Source organism: Corvus brachyrhynchos, unplaced genomic scaffold, assembly GCF_000691975.1.
Source record: "Corvus brachyrhynchos isolate BGI_N302 unplaced genomic scaffold, ASM69197v1 scaffold188, whole genome shotgun sequence".
Taxonomy (NCBI): Eukaryota; Metazoa; Chordata; class Aves; order Passeriformes; family Corvidae; genus Corvus; species Corvus brachyrhynchos.
In genome coordinates this window covers 1831920-1850372 of record NW_008239647.1, presented here as the reverse complement: position 1 = coordinate 1850372, position 18453 = coordinate 1831920, and the positions used below count along the sequence as shown (strand labels likewise).

Genomic DNA, 18453 nt, shown 5'->3' with positions numbered 1-18453 from the left:
GGGAAAAATAGTTTTAATATTTTCCTTTATTCGAGACTTTTACCATGACCCTGAAAACAGAGGCCTGATAAATATTTGGCGCTATGTGGCGATTACATTCTAAGTTCAGAATTTCATTGGGGCGTGAAGGAAATTTTGAATTGTGGAAGATATGAGCAAGAGAATTGACTTTAACACTTAACACAGAAGTAGCAAACCATAAAATCACAAGTATGTTAATCAAAGATCTTTGAGACTCTAGCACTGTGAAGCAAACTACTTCACAAGTACAAGGATTTGTTCCATATTGAATAGGTACTAACTCAAGTTAAGCCTTTCTTTGCTTAGATACTTGTAACTGAAATCTGATGAATGTTTAACTGATGTCTGGCACAGATCCATTTATTTACTGCTTATAACTTGGAAATTGGTGGTCAAACCTTAAGGTATTGACGTCAGATGTCAGACACGTTCAGTAACTTGTTTGCACTGAGAATTTTATAAATAGAATCAAAACCGGTGTGTGTTTTCCAAAGTGCTTTTCTTCCCTTTCCTCCTTTTTCATCAGAAAATAACTCAGCAAGTGCTGTGAACATGTTATGGCTGTGTTAAATGTAAATGTCAAGAGATGTTCTGAAGAGTTACTATTGCTCTCAGATTCCAGAAATCTGCAGGTGAATGGTGTAAGTCATGAGACAGTGAATGGCAGCTGGGAAGTTACTTCATTCTTTTGAGTCTGGTACAATAAAGAGAGCAGAAATAAAACGCAGTTTGGAGGCTTGGTTTTCCTCAACATCTTAAAGTTCCATTGCAGAGTTCTGTGCTACCTGATCTCCTAAAGCATACTTTTTGTATATAAAACACTTTGAAAGTATGTATTTTTTTTAATCCTTTTAATCAAATATATAAAATATCAATGAACATACAAAGGATTAAAACCCTGGTGGAATTCTGTAGCTTACTCAATTTATATAATAATGGGTGAAGTCACAGAAAATCAGTATGAAGTTTGAAGAAGAAAATTTTTCACAGTTGTCTGCCTTTGTAATATTTATACAAAAGACTGCTGTTAGTGGAGACTATACAACCAATAATAGATGCTGAAGGGGAAGGTTACTTAATCAGTAAAAAGTAAGATGTCATGAAGTCAGCAAATATAATTGAAGTAGTCGAAGTTTCTGAAGCCAAATGCAAGTTGCCTCTCTTGCACTTCTTCATTGCTCTTATTTTCACTTCTGAGAAAATTCCAAGTTTTGCATTGGAGTATGGATTTGTATTTTTAAAAGGGCAGAGTAGCATCTCTTGTAATTCTAGCTCATGTATTCACTAAGAATGTGGTTTGACAGTATACTGTGTATCAGAGTCTCTGATAATAACTGCCTGTCATGATACTTGATTAAAATAACTTGATGGTTTTTGGTTTTCAGGATTTTTTTTTGTCATTTTCTTTGTCTTGTCTCTTTACAACATGTTGATTAGAAGAAGCAATGTTATGCTGGCTAGAGAACACAGTAATTGTTACCTTCTTGCTCAGTTAAGCCCTAATTAGTGTGAATGAGCATGGAAAATAGATACTAAAGTACAGTTGATAAAGGTAATACTGTGCCACAAGAGAAAAGCTTTCCTCATTGTGACCAAATTCTGGCATATTTAAAGTATTAAGAGGATTAAATGGGTGAATTAAACAGTTGTGCTCTCACACACGATTTGCATTTGAAAAGAAGGGACTATGTAGTAGAGTTTAGAGGAGGAAATGGGTCCCAGCCTGCTCAAAGTCTCTGCAGGGACAACAGAAATGATAATGGACCTACTGGGTTTCCTCACAAAAGCTTTTCTTACCAAATCGTTTTTAGGAGAGCAGCAGAAATGCATAAACATCATTAGACTTAAGACAGATTTATTTTCGATGTATTTTGTTACAAAGTGAACTAACCAAGCTAAATTACTTTTTAAAATAATTTAGTGAGTGCTTGGAATATATATATATGTATATATTTCTGTAATAATTTTGAGCTTTCATTAACCTAGGACTATTGAGTGCTTTCTTAAAGATGACAACTATTTTTTTAAAAAGCAGTATGTAAATTGCATGCTGCTATTGCAATATTTCTTTTTGATTTTTGTTTTCTGATAAAATTACTTTCAGGTGCATGATACCTAAAGAGCATCTTTTCTCTCAGGGTATAGCTAATCACTGTCTGTTTATTCTCTTTTCTCTCACATTTAGTTGCTGATTAAAATCTCAAATAAATATATTTTGGTTGCACTTAGAGTTTTAGTTGGGTAAAATATTGAAGTTGTTATCATCTTGGCTGCTTTTTCATTTGCATCTACAGATTTCTAATCACTTCATAATTCAATTATTCATTTGTCTGGTGTGTTTTCAAACAAACCTCGTAAGTTATTGTTACATACTCTGGACATTTTCAAGAAATAACAACTGTTCTTAATTGGATACATACATATTCTAGTGTTCTTTACTTTCCTGATGCAAGTTCTCGTTCTTTAGCTTAGGTAGTATTTCCAGAAATATCTTGTTTGCAGCTGAATACAGACTAGAGTTGGTTTTTGCCTAAACAAGTCATGTAACCTCTTGTTTAAAACTTTCAGAAATTCATAGTTGTGGACTTCCCACATCTGACTCCTTCTGGAAAACTGAGCAAGTGTAGGTCCCAAGGAACTTCTAGGCATCAATGATAGATCCATGACATAATACACTATACAGAGTTTGTCTCCTCTTCTTGTGAAAAATGGTAAAACTTCATAAGCAAGACAAAAGTCTGCAGAGTAGTTTTAACTTGGCACTTTTGGATCACTTTCATTTGAACTTCAATTAGACAGTAATTTCGTATTAATGTAAATAGGCTGTGCTACCAACCTCTATTTTTAAAAGCAGATGTCTTTGAAGATATTTTAGTACCAATCAGGCATCCAGGTGGAAAGCTACAGCTTTCTGTTCTTCACCACATGAGATTTGATGAAAGCCTTTCATTCTGCTGTCATTGAACAGGTAAGGAAGAGAATAGAAACTCTCCTTTCTCAGCATTGGAATAGCAGGCAGAGATTTGTTTCTCTAAAGAAACTATGAAAATGAGTTGAGAACAGAAGAAAGATAGTTCTGTACCTTTACTGAACTTTCAGATCTTCTTAAACATGATACTTCTGGCATGCTCTGCTTTGGCAGGATTCAGCTCCATTGGGACTGCTTTGCATTTGCCTGGTGTTAGCTTGCTTCGCTCACTCAGCAGGTTAAGAATAAAGTTGCTCTAACTTGCTTCTAGCTATGTTGGGTTTTTTTTCCTTGTGCTTGATAACAGAAGTAAGAGAATGACCTAAAGAAAAAGTAGAATTATGCTCACATGAGAAGACAATGCAAATACGACCTACAATAGTCTTAACTTCCCTTTTGTATAATGTCTTTAAGATATCATTTGATTATTTTGATTATTTGATTATTTTGATATTATCAAAAAGGAGGGGAAAGAAAATGTAGGAAGTGTCTGTCCATCAGTGTAACATATGATACTGCTCCCTAAAAATAAGTGTTGAAAAGAAGACATTCACTGAGATAAAATACCTTTTACAGCACTGAAAAAAGCCTAGAAGGCAGCTAATGCAGAAAATCATAAACACAAGTTGTGAATTTAGAAGCTGATGACAATGTCATTCCTGCGCATGTACAATTACCACTCTCCACTGGCCGATGTCTGCCTCAGTGTTTAGCATGAATGAAACAGAAAGCTTGAGAATCCAGCATTGCAATAATCTGACAGACAAGCCTGTTCCTAGCTGTCTTTGTGATTGTAAGGCTTTTTAAAAGTCATTACTTTTCTGCTACTTAATTTTGATGTGAAAACTAGTCTGAAAATACTTGAGGTGAGTGCCATGTCTTTAGTGAGGGACTGCTGCAGATTTTCAGACTGGTGCAGTTACTCTCATGGCATTGCAAATCAATACGACTGTGTAGTTTTCTTGTAAAGCAAGTTTGATGGAAATACCGACTGTGTAAATCATCTTTAAATTGACCAGGGAGCATAAGATTCACATTTCTAAAACCACTTTCTTGAGGGAGTGCGGAGAAGGAAAGAGATTTCAGGTTTGATAAAGCAAGAATAAGAGAAAGTAGCTTGAGAATCAGACAGTGGTAATTTTTCCATACATTATAATGAGCTACTTCAGGGTTCTCTGGAAAAGGAGAGCAAAAGTCAGGGACTGAAAAGCTCTTGATGTCAGCTGTGGCATTACTTCATTTAAAGTTATGCTAGTCGCTTTGCTGTTAGCAAAATAACAAGCTACTTAAGTATTGTGTAATGTTTATAAAGATGTTAGGAGTGCTGTTCTTTGCAGAAGGACTGGGTGATCTTTTCAAAAATAATTTTTAAAAACAGGTTTGTTTGCCTAGAAGGGTTAAGATGATTAAACAAGATAAAAGTGGCAAGCCTTACAATTCGCAAGCAAAATGGCTATTTTCAGAATTTTCATATTAATTAATCTGTGGCATTGAGTTCTTCACACAGTATATAGTTAGGAACTGTATTATTTCTTTTCTGTTGTTCCTTCCTCAGCTCCATTTTTTGCTACACCATTGCTTGCTCTTTTCAAACTGCTTCCTGTGAGCAATTCCTAAATAATTCATTAATTTGAATAAAATAATGTTTGTACAGGGCCGGCCAAAGCTATGACTAGTCAGCACCCTGTCATCAGTAGTGACCAAGATCCCAGAGTGAGCAAATAGGGGAAACTGTTCTCAGAATTTCTAAAAATAGTTAACAAAGAAACCCTTCCTAAATTTGAAATGAATGTTGGCTTCCTGACTTTGTCATGCATCTCCAGCATGAAATTGGGCTAGTAGCTTAATTTTCCTCATACATAGGCTTTTCCCTATCTCTAAAGACAGTTGGACACCCTTAGAAAATGGTTATGGAAATATAGCTAACAGTACTGAAAGTGTATTTGATAATGCTGAAAAGATCACTCAACAGTAAACACGAACTTAACCTTCAGTCATAACATGGGACAGTTTTCACTCTAAATGGTGTGCAGTTCAGTGTAAAGCAACTTGAAGTAATCCCGTTGAACATACTACAGGAGCTTGGATTTCATCTGTCACCTCTGCCACCATGATCCCTTCTGGGCTATTAATTTATTTGTCTCTGTTTTTCAAAAAATTCTTTTAATGTGCAAATTGGAGAGTACTAATTTAAGTGCCATCACAACCAGAACTCAGTTTGTTGGTAATTTAATAAAGCAGAATTCAACTGGGGACAGACCAGGCAAAGCAGAAGTAGCCCAGCTGTTACTGTAAATGTCTGCAAAACATAAAAATGAGTGTTCTTGCTTAAATTAAATATGAGGTCTTGAAATCTAGTAATTGAAAGTTCAGCTTCTGTAATCATACTGTTTATCTCAGATGCAGCTGACACATTCTAATATAGCCTGGGGAACTTGGAAATGAAGGAATAAGCAGGAAGCCAGACCAGTGTTGCAGTCAAGATTGAGTTATGTTCTGAACTGGAAACTGGAAGAGGTAATAGATTAAAGTCCCAGAGTGTGTTGCAGAGGTCACAAATTAATTAGCAAGGGAATATGTTGATGGAATTGAATATATGGGTTTCATATCAGAGGGTTTGTAGTGCTAATGTGTTCTTTAGTCAGTGCTGAATTTGGCAGGAGGAAGATAGGGCATAACCAGCAACTCTCTTGAGTCTGTGAAATCGAGTAGGAGATTTGCAGATGATTTGCCTTTATGAAACAAGATTTAAGATTCATACTTTTGAGTTCATATGGAATATCGATGTAGTTAGCATGCAGGTCTACAAATTAATTTCTTAATTAAAAATCTTGGAGAAAACATGCATCAACTTGGAATTTAGTTCTAGGAAAAGAAAAATTCAAACTTTAGGCAGTGAGTTGATGTAGTTATCTGGAATCCCTTCATTTTGCTTCTGCTTTCAGTTGAACTGCCACTATTATTTGCTATGAATCTTAATGTACTAGTGTTTACAGAAACCTTGGACAACTAATAGAAAGACAGATGTTCCCTGCAGTTGTCTTCCAGAATATCTAGTGCAGCCTATTTTTTATTTGAATAAACATACAAAATATCTTTTTGTGTCTGTAACTAGCGTTTCTAGAGATAACCCAAACCCACAGTATGAATAAAATTAATGGTTCCATTGTTCCTGTCCCACGTAGAAAAAAAAATTATTTTTCTTTCATTTTTCCCTGGATTAAATATATTTTTTGTTGAAGTTTGTTTTATATATAGACATAAAAATGTATCTGGTGTTATATCTGTCACTATGGTCCTATTATATGATTATGAGAATAAAATCTGTCCTTCAGAACAGTAACTTCTGAAGTTGTTTTCCTCAGATATTTTAATGTACAGACAATTAGGCAGCACTGAAATGTTACCTTACAGCACTTCAGATGAGGAGGAACTCTGGAACATCAGCCGCAGAGTATTACAAGTTAGATTTACTGTCACTGTTTCCAAGCAAAATCCATTTAATGGGTAGAACTTGGCTCCCCTTTTTTTTTTCTTAGATATGTTTCCCCAGCAAGATCAAATTTAACATTAGATTCTCCTGATAAAAGTTACCACCTAGTGTTCATATATTGAAGAACTTGCAGACTTTAATTAGAAATAGTCAATGCAATGAATGACAGATTTCTTTTCCTGAAGACTGGAGTTTGGTGTACCCTGTGTTTGAAGTGATACAGGAAATCCTAGTTCTCTGTTTTTCATCTGGATTTCTATTTGCTGGTATGAGTGTTGCAGGTATTAGCTGTTCAGCTCTGTAGGAAACATAAAACTCCGGGCTTTTCTTTGCCCCCCAAACAGATGGTTTATTTTTATTACTTAGGCAGAACAGGAGAGGCCATTGTAAAGCAAGATGGCAGGGTTGTAGGATTAATTTTTTTTTCCATGCATAGCCGAGTTGCTCACTGTAGTCAGTAGAAGTGGGTATTTCAAGAGAGCCATTTAGGCACTGTATATCGTAGTAGTTTTTTTGCTAGTGTGGGCACTCTGAATGTTTTCCAGAGGTGTCTGCCTCAGTCTACTCAAACTTGTACCAGAATTAAATTCTTGCAGTTAGACATTGTTGGTACCACTTTGTCGTTTAGAAAACTACATTATTGGTTGTTCCCACAGATTTATACAGCAGAATTTACCAAAGATGAAATTATATCAGTCTTGCTTCTGCAACTATGTCTCTTTTTCTCCTATTTAATTTAAAATTTATCTTTCAGGTTGGATAAGGTGCTGTGCAGCAAGGTGGTGCCATTTCACATTTCTTTTTTCTTTTTCCTCTTTTTTTCCCCCCCCTCCCTCCTCACTGAAGAAAGTAGAAGTAGTTTCTGGTTTAGAAAGAATTCTGTAATGGTCCCCAGTCATATGGAAAATGAGCATTTCTATTGTCTTTGTGTTACATGTCAGAAAGAGGATCAAGGGCAAGGTTTTTTTGATTGAGATGGAAACGATGCATTTGGTTACCAAGTTGCTTCTATTAAATAGATAACCAAATTTGCCATTGCGGTACTTAGCCTAAAATTGATATACATAAAAAGAGACTCTTCAAAGTGTCTTTACAGAAATAAGGAAGCTTTTTCCCTACTGGAGATGATTAGAATAAGAAATCGACGTGCAGGGAAGGAAGGTTTTGGAAAATGCAGCCTAAGAGAACACCACCCTCTGGTGGTAGACATTACATAGTTTAGTCTGCTCTGCCACACCGTGAACTGGAACCTTCATGGCAGGGAATGTCTCTGCTCCTGAAGAGCTTGGAGAACTTTTTAAAAAGATAATTGAATTGCACGTATGGTTTCCTGCCACTGTAGCTCTTTGGATATGATGGGGGAGGTTTGGGCTGCTTGACCCCCTTCCTTCTGAGTTTGTCAGGTAATTCATTCTTTCTCCTCCCCTCTTGCTGCATTTTGCCATTTTTGCTGGGCTGTAGCAATAGGCTCTCTGGATATTGGTGCTTTAAGCAGGTAATCAGAACAGCATGCACGAAACAGCTCATAGCTTCAAGGAATCATTTGGCTTGTTCTGCAAATTTAATTAATCTCTTAGTTTATTCATATTTAGCTGTTTGGTTTGAATTTTATGTGCCAGTCCTCAGTTAGCTTCCGAAGTAATGTCTGTAATTACTTGTACGTGAAACACAATTAGCAACCCTAACTGGAGGAGAAGGGTGGCTGTTAACTGTTTATCTTGTAGGGTATTCATGCCAAGAAACAGATTATTTCAAAGATTTTTTTTATTTTTGATAAGCTGTTCAGGTATGGGTTCAATCTGTCAATCAGTGGCATGTGAGCTCCCAAAGAAGCTGTAGAACTGTTATTTCTAGTTCTGTTTAGGCATAACAAGAATGCTTTAAAATGCTTCTTGAAGGCATATTTGAGTTCCTTGCTTTTCATGCCCGTTACACTTCAGAAAGTGTAGCATACTAGAATGTGTGAGAATAACATTTTTCATCCTTGTTTTCCTTTCTGTTTGGTAGTAAGCATTTTATGATGATTTTTCCTGTGTTCTTTCACAGCATAGTGGAAACTGCTCTTACCCCCCATCTAGGCTGAACACCCAAAACAGTTTTAGCTTTGTTTTGTATGTCATTAATAGAGGAATTTGTGAAACCTTGTTAATCTTCTCCAAGGCTCCAGATGAAAAGCAAAAAATCTGGGATGTTTCCATGAGTAGGAGTCCTAATTCCATGACTGCTAAACTCATAGAAACAAACTTTAAATCTGGAGAACTAGCTACAGAAGCTTGTTTTTATGTGCAGGATCCCAACATCACCAGCATTTAATTAATGTATTGTTCAAGGTCAGCACATCACTGCTCTGATTTGCAGGTTTATGCTTTGCTAGTGAAGACTCCCCTTTAAGGAATTCCACACCTATTGTGCCAAATAACAGCCATTTGCAAGCCAGAGCTCTGGAAACACCACTGGTGAAAGGCTACTTTTCCATATCTGCATTAACTTGCAGGTGATAGAACAGGAAGTCAGAGTACATCAGATGACAAATCATGGATATGAGAAGCCAAAAGATTATTTTCTTCTTACACCTCTTTTTTTATTGCACTTTGTCTTAATATGGAGATAAAGACATAGACAAGAGTGGGTGTTTTAGGCAATTTCAGCAATGATCCTCTAGCCTGACAGGCAGAAGGATCACTTCATCATCATAAGAGATGCTTTAAGTTCTCATGTCTTTGTTATATAAAAATAAGGTGAATTGAGGAGAAGTGTATTTGTCTGTGTTTTCCACTGGGGGACAGGAATGCAACATTCTGAGGAGAGCAGTTTTTCCCTTTCCTTTTCTACACTTCTCTGTTTTCTTTGCATTAAAAGAAGCATCAATATCAAAATAATCAGCATTTGTAAGGAAAAAAAAAACCACTTAAAAAATCCATGAACTTCAGATACTAACTTAATAGATGAGGTTTTTTTGCAGCCATTTTGTACCAATTTCAAATGTTGAGATGTGCTTCAGCTTTTTTCTTTGGGACTGATTGGCTAATAATGAAAATGTATGTTGTCTTTGACTTGAATCAACACTTCTAATGCCTTCTTCTAAAAGACAGTTTTAATAAGAAATAAAGAACCTTTTATTAACGCAAAACTTCATCATGTTTTGTTGCTCACAGAGAGGCCTAAGCAGTGTTTATTTTATGTAGGCATTTGAGGTCTGTGCATATTCATATTTTTGTTCCTAAAGGACTGGAAAAGAAATAGTTATATTTAAACTTCACTGAAAAAAAGCATGGTATGCTTAAGTTTGGGCTTGGTTTCTGAGCCACGGTGTTCCATAGTCAAAATTTAATGTAACGCAGTGGTTTGTGGCAGCGGCAGCTGGGAGAGTTCGCAGTGTTTGAGCTTTTGGGTTCATAAACCTAAATCAACTTTTCTTTTCTTTGTCCTTGAACTCCTGCTTTTTTGTTGGTTGGTTGGTTGGCTTTTTTTGTTGTTGTTGGCAGGTTGAACACTACTCTCCAGCATTTCTATATGATTATAGAATGGGATGGAGGGAATGGTAAGTGGGAGACTACAGTTGCTGCCTTAAGCTTCTGGACTCCTTGCATAGTCAGTAAGCTCTGGAGCTTGAGGCTAAGGTAGAAAGGTGTCAGACGATATTTCAATGAGCTTTCTCACTTGTACGATTTAAAACATGACTTCAGTTTTCTTCATATTACTGTAGATTATTGAAGTCACAGATTACTCTTATAAACTAACCATTGCAAAGCTGTTGCCCCAGCAGCTGGGGACTGTCAGACTTGGAGTTTCCTCTCCATGCTTTCCTATGTGAAAGGCAGATGTGCATTACAAGAGGCATCAGGTTGCAGTAAGGTTGAGAAGAGTGGGAAGATTACCCCATATACTTCACCATTCATTGCTTTGGTGGTAAAACCTAAATGGTGAGAAAATACTTAATCTTCCTTATGGACACGCATTTCAATGGGTTTGGTTGGCTCTGGGGAAGTGAGACCAAGAATGAGAGTGCCTGCTCTCCCTTCTCTTCCAGAACAGCCTCTGGGCTGTTCAAAGGAAAATAATCTGATAAATGAGTAATTCTGGCAGATGTTTTGAGAGTTTCAGTACTGGAAGTTATTATGGTGCCTTAACTGAAAATAAGGGACTGGGAACTGATGAGTGGCTTACTATTAAAATAGCAAGGTTTAATATGCTGCAGAGGCCTTTTGTCCCTTGTGAAAATCTTGACAATTTATGGCATAGTCAAACATTTGGGGATGCTTGAACCATAAATGTGACTATTATTGACAGAAAATGAGGCAAATGTACACTTTAATTGGAACCACATAAATTAGACTGGAGGAATTAATTAAAAAATAACAGACATGTGTCTTGAAATTGGAAGGCCCTTTCTACATATTGGAAAGGGCATGGTAAGGTGACTTGAAAGATAGCTCCAGTATAAGAAAAGCTAATTGAAACATTTCTTTTATTAAAATAATAGTTCTTATGTGTCCAGGATAAATATGATTTGTAATTAAATTCTGTCAGTTAACAATCCCATTTTCAAGATCTCTCATTTATTATAAACTCCCCTTGAGAAGTTCACTTCATTAGTTTGTTTCATAGGACTTACTACTGTTGCAAAGTGCTTGGTTTATGGGTTCATGGGTCAGTTTCCTTCATGAGAACCAATGTTTCTCCCCCTTTAGGAGCATAAATTTTGATGTCTCAACACGCTGAATTCAGTTCAAATTTGTACATTTACTGATCTATTAAGTTTCATAAAGGGATACTAAAATAATTCTAGTGATAAACATACAGACATTTACTGGAATATAAAGGTGCAATTTTTATGGGTTCTGTGCTACTCTTAGTTTTACACTTACATTTTTGAGCATTTTCTAGAATTGTCTCGTCTGTTATAAAATGCCCATGTCACACATTTTCCAAGTTGTCTTTGAGAGCAAATTGTATAGATCAAGCTGCTTAGATGTTTTCCCCAGGTACTTTTTAAAAATTTTCCTATATTTAGTTCTATCTCCACTGTATTACTCTCAGATAATGGTAAATGTTTGTTCTTAAGTACCAGATGGATCTTCAAATGGCTGCAGCATTTTACTTTTCCTTAAGTGTTGTAGTTCCTTGTCTTGTTTCTTGGAGTTGGTAAAGTTGTTGTGATTGCCATCTTTAGCAGAGGAGCATGTAATTTTCATCTTAATTATGAGTCCTTGGCCATTCGCCCACTCAGTGGGTGTCTTACTACTAGTCCATTCTGGTGTGTGTTTTTCCTAATGAATACCCACTTAACATATCATTGAAAAAATAAAATACTTCTTGCTGGTTTGATGGTAGTGGTTGCTTTGTCTTCCTCAGTTACTTATATTTCATGCTTTAAACTTGCGTTGGTCTATTACCAATATCCTTTGATACAGGTTCAATAATCCATAAATTTTCAATTAGTTGGGTATTAAATTGTCTTCATATCCTCGTTTTACCAGATGCAGGTGCTGTATAAGCTAGCCCCTCACTGGTTTTAGGTTTTGCAATGAAACAGTACCTTTATGTAGAGCTTTCTCACTGTATGTGCTCAGTAATAAATTAAAGTATGAATGCTAACTGTGGATCTGAGGGATTCTCTAACAGTAAATTTAAAGTAGATTGTTAAAATAGGAGTTTACTCTTCATGATTTTAGCACTTCGGATCCTGTAATGACAGTCAATAATATTTGTTCTTTTTTATGTTGGTGAGTTTTATGGAACAATGAAATTTTAGTTGAAATAATGTAAGCCTGCTGCTTTACGTAACAGTGGGAAATGTGACACAAGGGTACAGAAGTTTTCAGTGACCTTGTTCCTGGTCTGTACCGAAATAGCTACAGTAAGCAAATTGTTATTATCAGGTAGAGCAAGGAGTATTTGTTCTTTGGGGAAGCCACTCTCAGGGGATACTTTCTCAATGATAATGAAATTCCTACTTCATCAATTTAGGATTCACAACTGCTTTGGAAATGGTGGGAGCATATGCTGTAAAAATGGCAATTTTCTTCATGTCTGTCATGCAATGTGTTATAAGCCTGGTTAATACAGTTGCTGTAGACTCTTCTGTACAAAACTGCATTTTCCTTAAAAACATGTCTGCATATATATTAATGACCTGGATCTTAAGTTGAAGGTCATCTGTAACAATGTTACACTTGTTGTCTTGCTAGTCTTTATTTATTAGCTATTCATGACTTTTCTTGCTAAATAATAGGCAAAATCTGGTAGTCAAATCTAGAGCTTCCTTTGTAGCTTTGGGGAAGAATCATTTTATTGAGCCAAGGGAAATAAGGTTTATTATGGAATGTCATCTTTAAGCAAGGAGTGTCTTTTTGGAGAGAAAACCAGCTCAAAACACATTATCAGACTTCCTGGGGAGAGCCCCCCGACCTCCCACCCCTCAAAAACCCAACCAACCAAAACAAAAAACCCCACAACAAAAACCCACCAAATTAAATCCCCAAAATATGAATAAGGTGTTGCAATTTTTAAAAGTATAGCAATCATAAAGGATAACTTAGCATAAAAAACTCTTTTCAGTTTTTCTTCATGAAGAAGAGAAGCCAAGAAAAAGAGAAAATGTTGTATTTATGAACAAAACCCCTAAGAACTGAATAGCTCTCCTGTATCATACGCGCTCATAATTCTAAGTTCAGTTTTACAGAAAATCAAGTTTCTGGTTTCTTTACTGTCTGTTAATTCTTTTGGTGCTTTGTACTGTGAAAGCGATGAGATCTGCTGATAGCTCATATAAGAATACACTGCAATTGTTATTTTATACTCTCCAGTCTAACACATCTTATTTACATATTTATAAATATAATTTACTATAATTAATACTTACCTGTGATTCCTTTTTATGACTTTGTTTGTCATCTCTTAATGCAAATGCCTGTGCACATTCTATGGTGCATTCCTCTAATAGCTGGGTATCTGTGTTTATTCTCCAAGTGGGCTAATGCATCTTTCTGTCTGCGTGTTATTTAAAAAGAAAAACGCTAAAAGTTCTCTTTCCAAGTGGAGTTTTATTGCCAGACCGTTATTGGAGCTCTAGATTCAAGTATGTACTGAAAGGGAAGGTTTTATCCATTTTACCTTAATTTATTATGCAAAAAGTAGTTATGTATGAATGACACTGGAAATGCCGTCAATAAGCTATGAATCAGAGAAGTCAGTGAAGAGTTCTCAGTAAGTAAATAAAATCTTTTGGACTTTCAGTTCTATTCCCTGGTCATATGTGACCAGTTTCTCTGTTCTGTGAACAGACACATGAAGAAAAGAAAAAAAAGATTCCACAGTAGCAGTTTCAATGTCATAATTATACTAGTTTGAAAACAAACCAGTGGGAAGCACCAAGTCAGAATAACAATTTAATAGGGAAATTAAAAAATAGGAAAAAAAAAGAAAACACTGGTTCAAACTGACAGAGTCAGGATACAACCTGACACCCTGTTAGTCAGGGTGGTGGTAGCAGTCTGGTAGAATGGTGGTTGCAGTCCTCCTGAAGTGGTGGATAGGGCTCTGTTGAAGCAGTGATCTTGTAGAAAGGGTCTGCTCTTCCTCAGAAGGTCCAGTGGGAGCTGTGTAGCTCCTGTCCTCTGGGAATCCAGTGGAAAGGGTGTCTGTGGTGTTCGGAATCTCAGATTATATCCAGGATGGAATGCTTGGTTCCTCCCTCTGGGTGGAGCATCTCACAATGGGGTAACGAGTCATGAGGCCAAGTGTTGATGAGGCTCATTAACAGAAGATGGTCCAGAGGGAGTTATCTCTGAGTCAGGTGGCAGGACAATGATGGGTCATTAACAGAAAGATAGTCTGGGGGGAGGAGGCAAGGAAACACTGCCCCACCTGATTTCAACAGCTCATGAGGATGGTAATAGAATACACTGCAACCCAGGACAATAGCATTTGTGTTACTTCCCATAGAGTACTCTCAGAAAGCAGTTTCTTTTAATTGTGGAACTGTTTCTTGATTACACTACACTAAGTCTGTTACGTACATTGGGATGCTGATGGACTGGAGACATTTGATGTTACACTAACACATTAATTTATGCTCTGTAAAAGAACAAGTTGCTCTGGGAATAAGAACCATGCAGAATGTGCATTTAATGTGGTGTAAGAAGCTAACACTCTCCAAATAACCTTCTTGCTAGTTCACGTTGCTGTTTTATGCAAACTGTAGGATTGAAGAGTAAGGAAATGCCATATTTACTATCAGTCAAAATAACTACTTTAAAAACTCTAATTTTCTTCTCTTAGCATGCTGTTTACTCTGACATCTCTTCCATAATGTATTTGAATGAACTTAATTCTTTTTAATGGAAACATCTGTTATAGGTCAGAGACCAGCGATTGTTTGTAACTTGGACCCTTAAAATAACCCAAAAGGAGATTTTTGGAGATGGTGTGATTTCTTACACCACAGCAGGAGTGCAAACAAGGAAACAGTCTGGCTTAGTGTTCAGTCATTTCATGTAATACTTGGACATGCCTGTCTTTTTCAAAAGAAATGCTTTGTGATATGCTGATATCGTTCATACTTGCCTTTACCTTAAGTTTCAACTGATAGTAATCACAGAAGTTACCAGAAACTGTGAAGGGTCATTCCCTGCTTGGTCACAGAGTCCTTCGTTAAGCAAAAGTTGAGGACTCAAGATTTTCTTAGGTATTTCGTTCGATGTTGATGGCTGAAGAAGGCTAAGTACTGGAACTGGGACTGTCTGATTTCTGTGTCACAGAATCAGGTGTTCTAGGTGGTGGAAGGGGTTGGATGTTCTAAATATTTTTTCTTGAGGCAGTGGGTGAAAAGACCATGCTGGGAAGACAGGCTCTTTCAGGCTGCTTACCATAACCTGCTAACAGTAACTGGACAACTGAACTTGCAAGTTTTAGGGCTGTGCAGAAGGTGTGATTTTGTGTGGCAGCTCTGGTTTTATGGGTTAGAATCAGAAGCTGTAAAGGCAATGGCTTTCATTATTAATGTTATTTTATTAATAAAAATGGGCAAAAGATTATCCTGCAAAAGAACTTCTTACCTGAAGTCTGGGAACAAGTGCAGCTTCTTGCCTTCATTTTAGTCTAAGCTATTAGAATTCACTGTATATATAGAATATGAAATGTTTGTATCATGTCTGTATATTCACATAGTGGCTGTTTTGTTTACAAAGAAATACCAAGCAACAAAACAAAAATAACGCTCTTAGTATTAATATCCAGTGCATGAGAGCTCTGGCCGAGATACTCTGTTCTTGCACAACTCTTTGAGATACTGGGTGTGTAACCCTTGAACTCAAAAAAATCCTTTTGAAGCAAAAGGATTTTGGAGCTTAACTGACAGTTACTTACTCCTAGCAGCTTCTCTCCCATGCAGTAATAGTTTCTTGATAGATCTTTCCTTCTACTATTCCCCCATGCCGGAAATAGCAAATTTTCATATCTTACTTTGATGCTGACTCTGCCATGCAGTTAACAATGGGGTGCTTTGCCGTTTAATAAGAAAAACCCCACCACAGCCACCCCAAAAAATCCCAAACCAACCAACCAAAAAGTCCCAAAAACCAAAACCACCAAACCCAAAGGCAGTGGAGAAAGGGAGACAATGTCAAGAAGAAAAAGAAAACATCTTTTTTGACAGATGGAAAAGGTTTGTGTTAAAAATTGCAAAGATGCATTTCATTAGCTAGGAAAGGGCAATGCAGGTTTGATGGATTTTTGGTCACCCTTGTGTGTTTTGGCACAGATTTTGCTAGCATAGTGGAAGTCTCAGTAAAAATGAAAAAAAAAAATTAAATTAAAGTGTTTCTCATGCCTTTCCAATTAAATAGGAACTTCTGCAAATGGTGATTAATGTCTTGCCAACTCTTGTGCTGGTTTTTCCTTGTGCTGAGATTTTTAGGTGAGGTCACTGTTCTGTCAACAGAATTGCATTCTGATTTTAATTGGGATAAAGCTTACCTTTCAAAACTTGCCAGGGTCCTGCCTGTATGTGTGTATTTTTGTTTTATTTGTTAAGCAGTTAAGGCTTAACTGGATTTATTCAGGCACAGCTCTCCTGGAGATGTTGCCAACCCTTATGGCGTTTGCAGGGAGAGCAAGGTGATCCGCAATTATTTGTGTTAATGAGAGTCCCGGTTGACAGAAGCCAAATGCCCCCCCAATACATGGAAGAAATACAAGGCAGCTTCAGTTACAGTTCTTGTATTTTGGGCGCTTGGGATCATTGGTCTTAAGGCTTTTCTCAAGTACTCTTGTCTGTAATGAAGAAAGGGTTAAAACAGGGGCAGGAGGTATTCTTGGGTTCCACTCAACTGAGCAGGCTAAAACTTTTCGAAAGTTAATTGATTTGCAGTCTGAATAAAAGTTAGTTCTGAACAGAAGGTCATGGGTTCATGGAGGCAAAGAGCATTTCACTGCCATAGTGGATTTTGCTGCTGTGGCAGCTCGGAACTGTTACAATTGCTGCAGCTGCCTGATTGTGGCTGGTGCAGAAAAGTGCTTGAAGCCTTCTTGATTGCAGAAACACACAAATAAAATCCAGAAGCCAAATTTGGGTTAAACTTTGTTGACAAGTAGTGAGGCCTGAGTAGAACATCTTGAATCCTGTAACTCATCCCTGACAAAAAGCATCCCACTGTTTTTTCAGAGCTGTATTATGGAGGTGGATGATTTCCTGTCTTTTCCTCTTCCTCCTCCTCCCCGGCTTTGAGCTTGCTCCTCTCTTATCTGGACTTCTGGCTGACTCTTCCACAGCAGAAGTTAAGGCTTAATTTTTCTGGCAAATCACTTAAATCCTAAATCAGCATTTAGGGACTGTTTGACTGTAGTGCTTCCCAATCCCAGTGAGTCATGTTGGCAACCTGTGTTTCTAACACATCGTCATCTGCAAATATTTATAGACTGCTCTGTTTTCTTCTCTGTCATGACATAATAATGAGCAAGCAAATATTGATTTATCTGTGTATTTGTGTATTGACTAAATTCTACCCTTGTATGTAATTTTTTAAAAATGTACTTAAATACCAAGTGGTGGTGCACTTCAGCTGCTGCTTTACAACGAAGAGGTGAGAGAGAACTAGACACTAAGCAAACCAAAATTTACTTGGTTGGGAGGTGGCTTCTCAGAGGCAGAGTGTGCCAGACTGAAATCCAGTAGTGTAGCTGGTAGACTAATGCTATAATCAATCAGATATCAGCACTGCAGATTTGGGAAGAATCTTTCAGTGGGGGATTTGCACTTGCAAATATTTCCCCTCGAACCTGAATCTGGTTTGGAGGCAAGGTAAGCCTGAAGGTGGCATGTGTCAAACACATGGGATTTGTACTGTGGGGGCAGTTTGGAGACAAGTGTGACTTGGCACTTGCTCATAAAAAAAACCTAACAACCAACCAACCAAAAAAAACCCCAAATACCAAATCAAACAAGCAAACAAAACCCCAACAGCCAAAAAGCTTTGAAGCCAAATTGTTTTGGCTTCAGTTGTACACAGTTTTAATGTATTTTAGTGATTTACTTACCATACCTAATTCTCTGCTCTTAGATCAGCGGGCAACTTTTAGTACCAATTCTGGAGTCAATGAAGGAGGGAGGAAACACCCCAACCTTTCCCCCACCTCCTCCCACACGTTCCCCCCCAGATCCCCATCAAACCAGTGATGCAAAGGCAATCCCTCACCAGCTCCCCATGCTAACCTGGAACTGTAGCTGTCTACACTGGCTTTGCCAAAATTGTTACTGGTGGGATTTTGTATAACAGCAGTGAGAAGTGTAACATTTCTGTAGGACTGTACTACATGCCGTGGTTCTTCCTGCACTGGATATTTGTTCGCTTTATGTTTCTGTGCATGCTTTGTGTAAACCCTTTTAAAAATGGTGCTGTGTGCTGTGGTAAGCTTTGAATGCTCTTGGATGGCTGGGGAAACAAGACCATTGTGTAATTCTGAAAATAGT

The 18453-nt window shown here is 37.2% G+C and overlaps 1 protein-coding gene across 2 annotated transcripts in view; it reads left to right on the top strand.

Annotated features, from left to right (window-relative positions):
* Positions 1-18453, top strand: part of ZFAND3 (zinc finger AN1-type containing 3) — a 138700-nt gene that overhangs the window by 70404 nt on the left and 49843 nt on the right. The gene's annotated exons all lie outside the window — the stretch shown is intronic.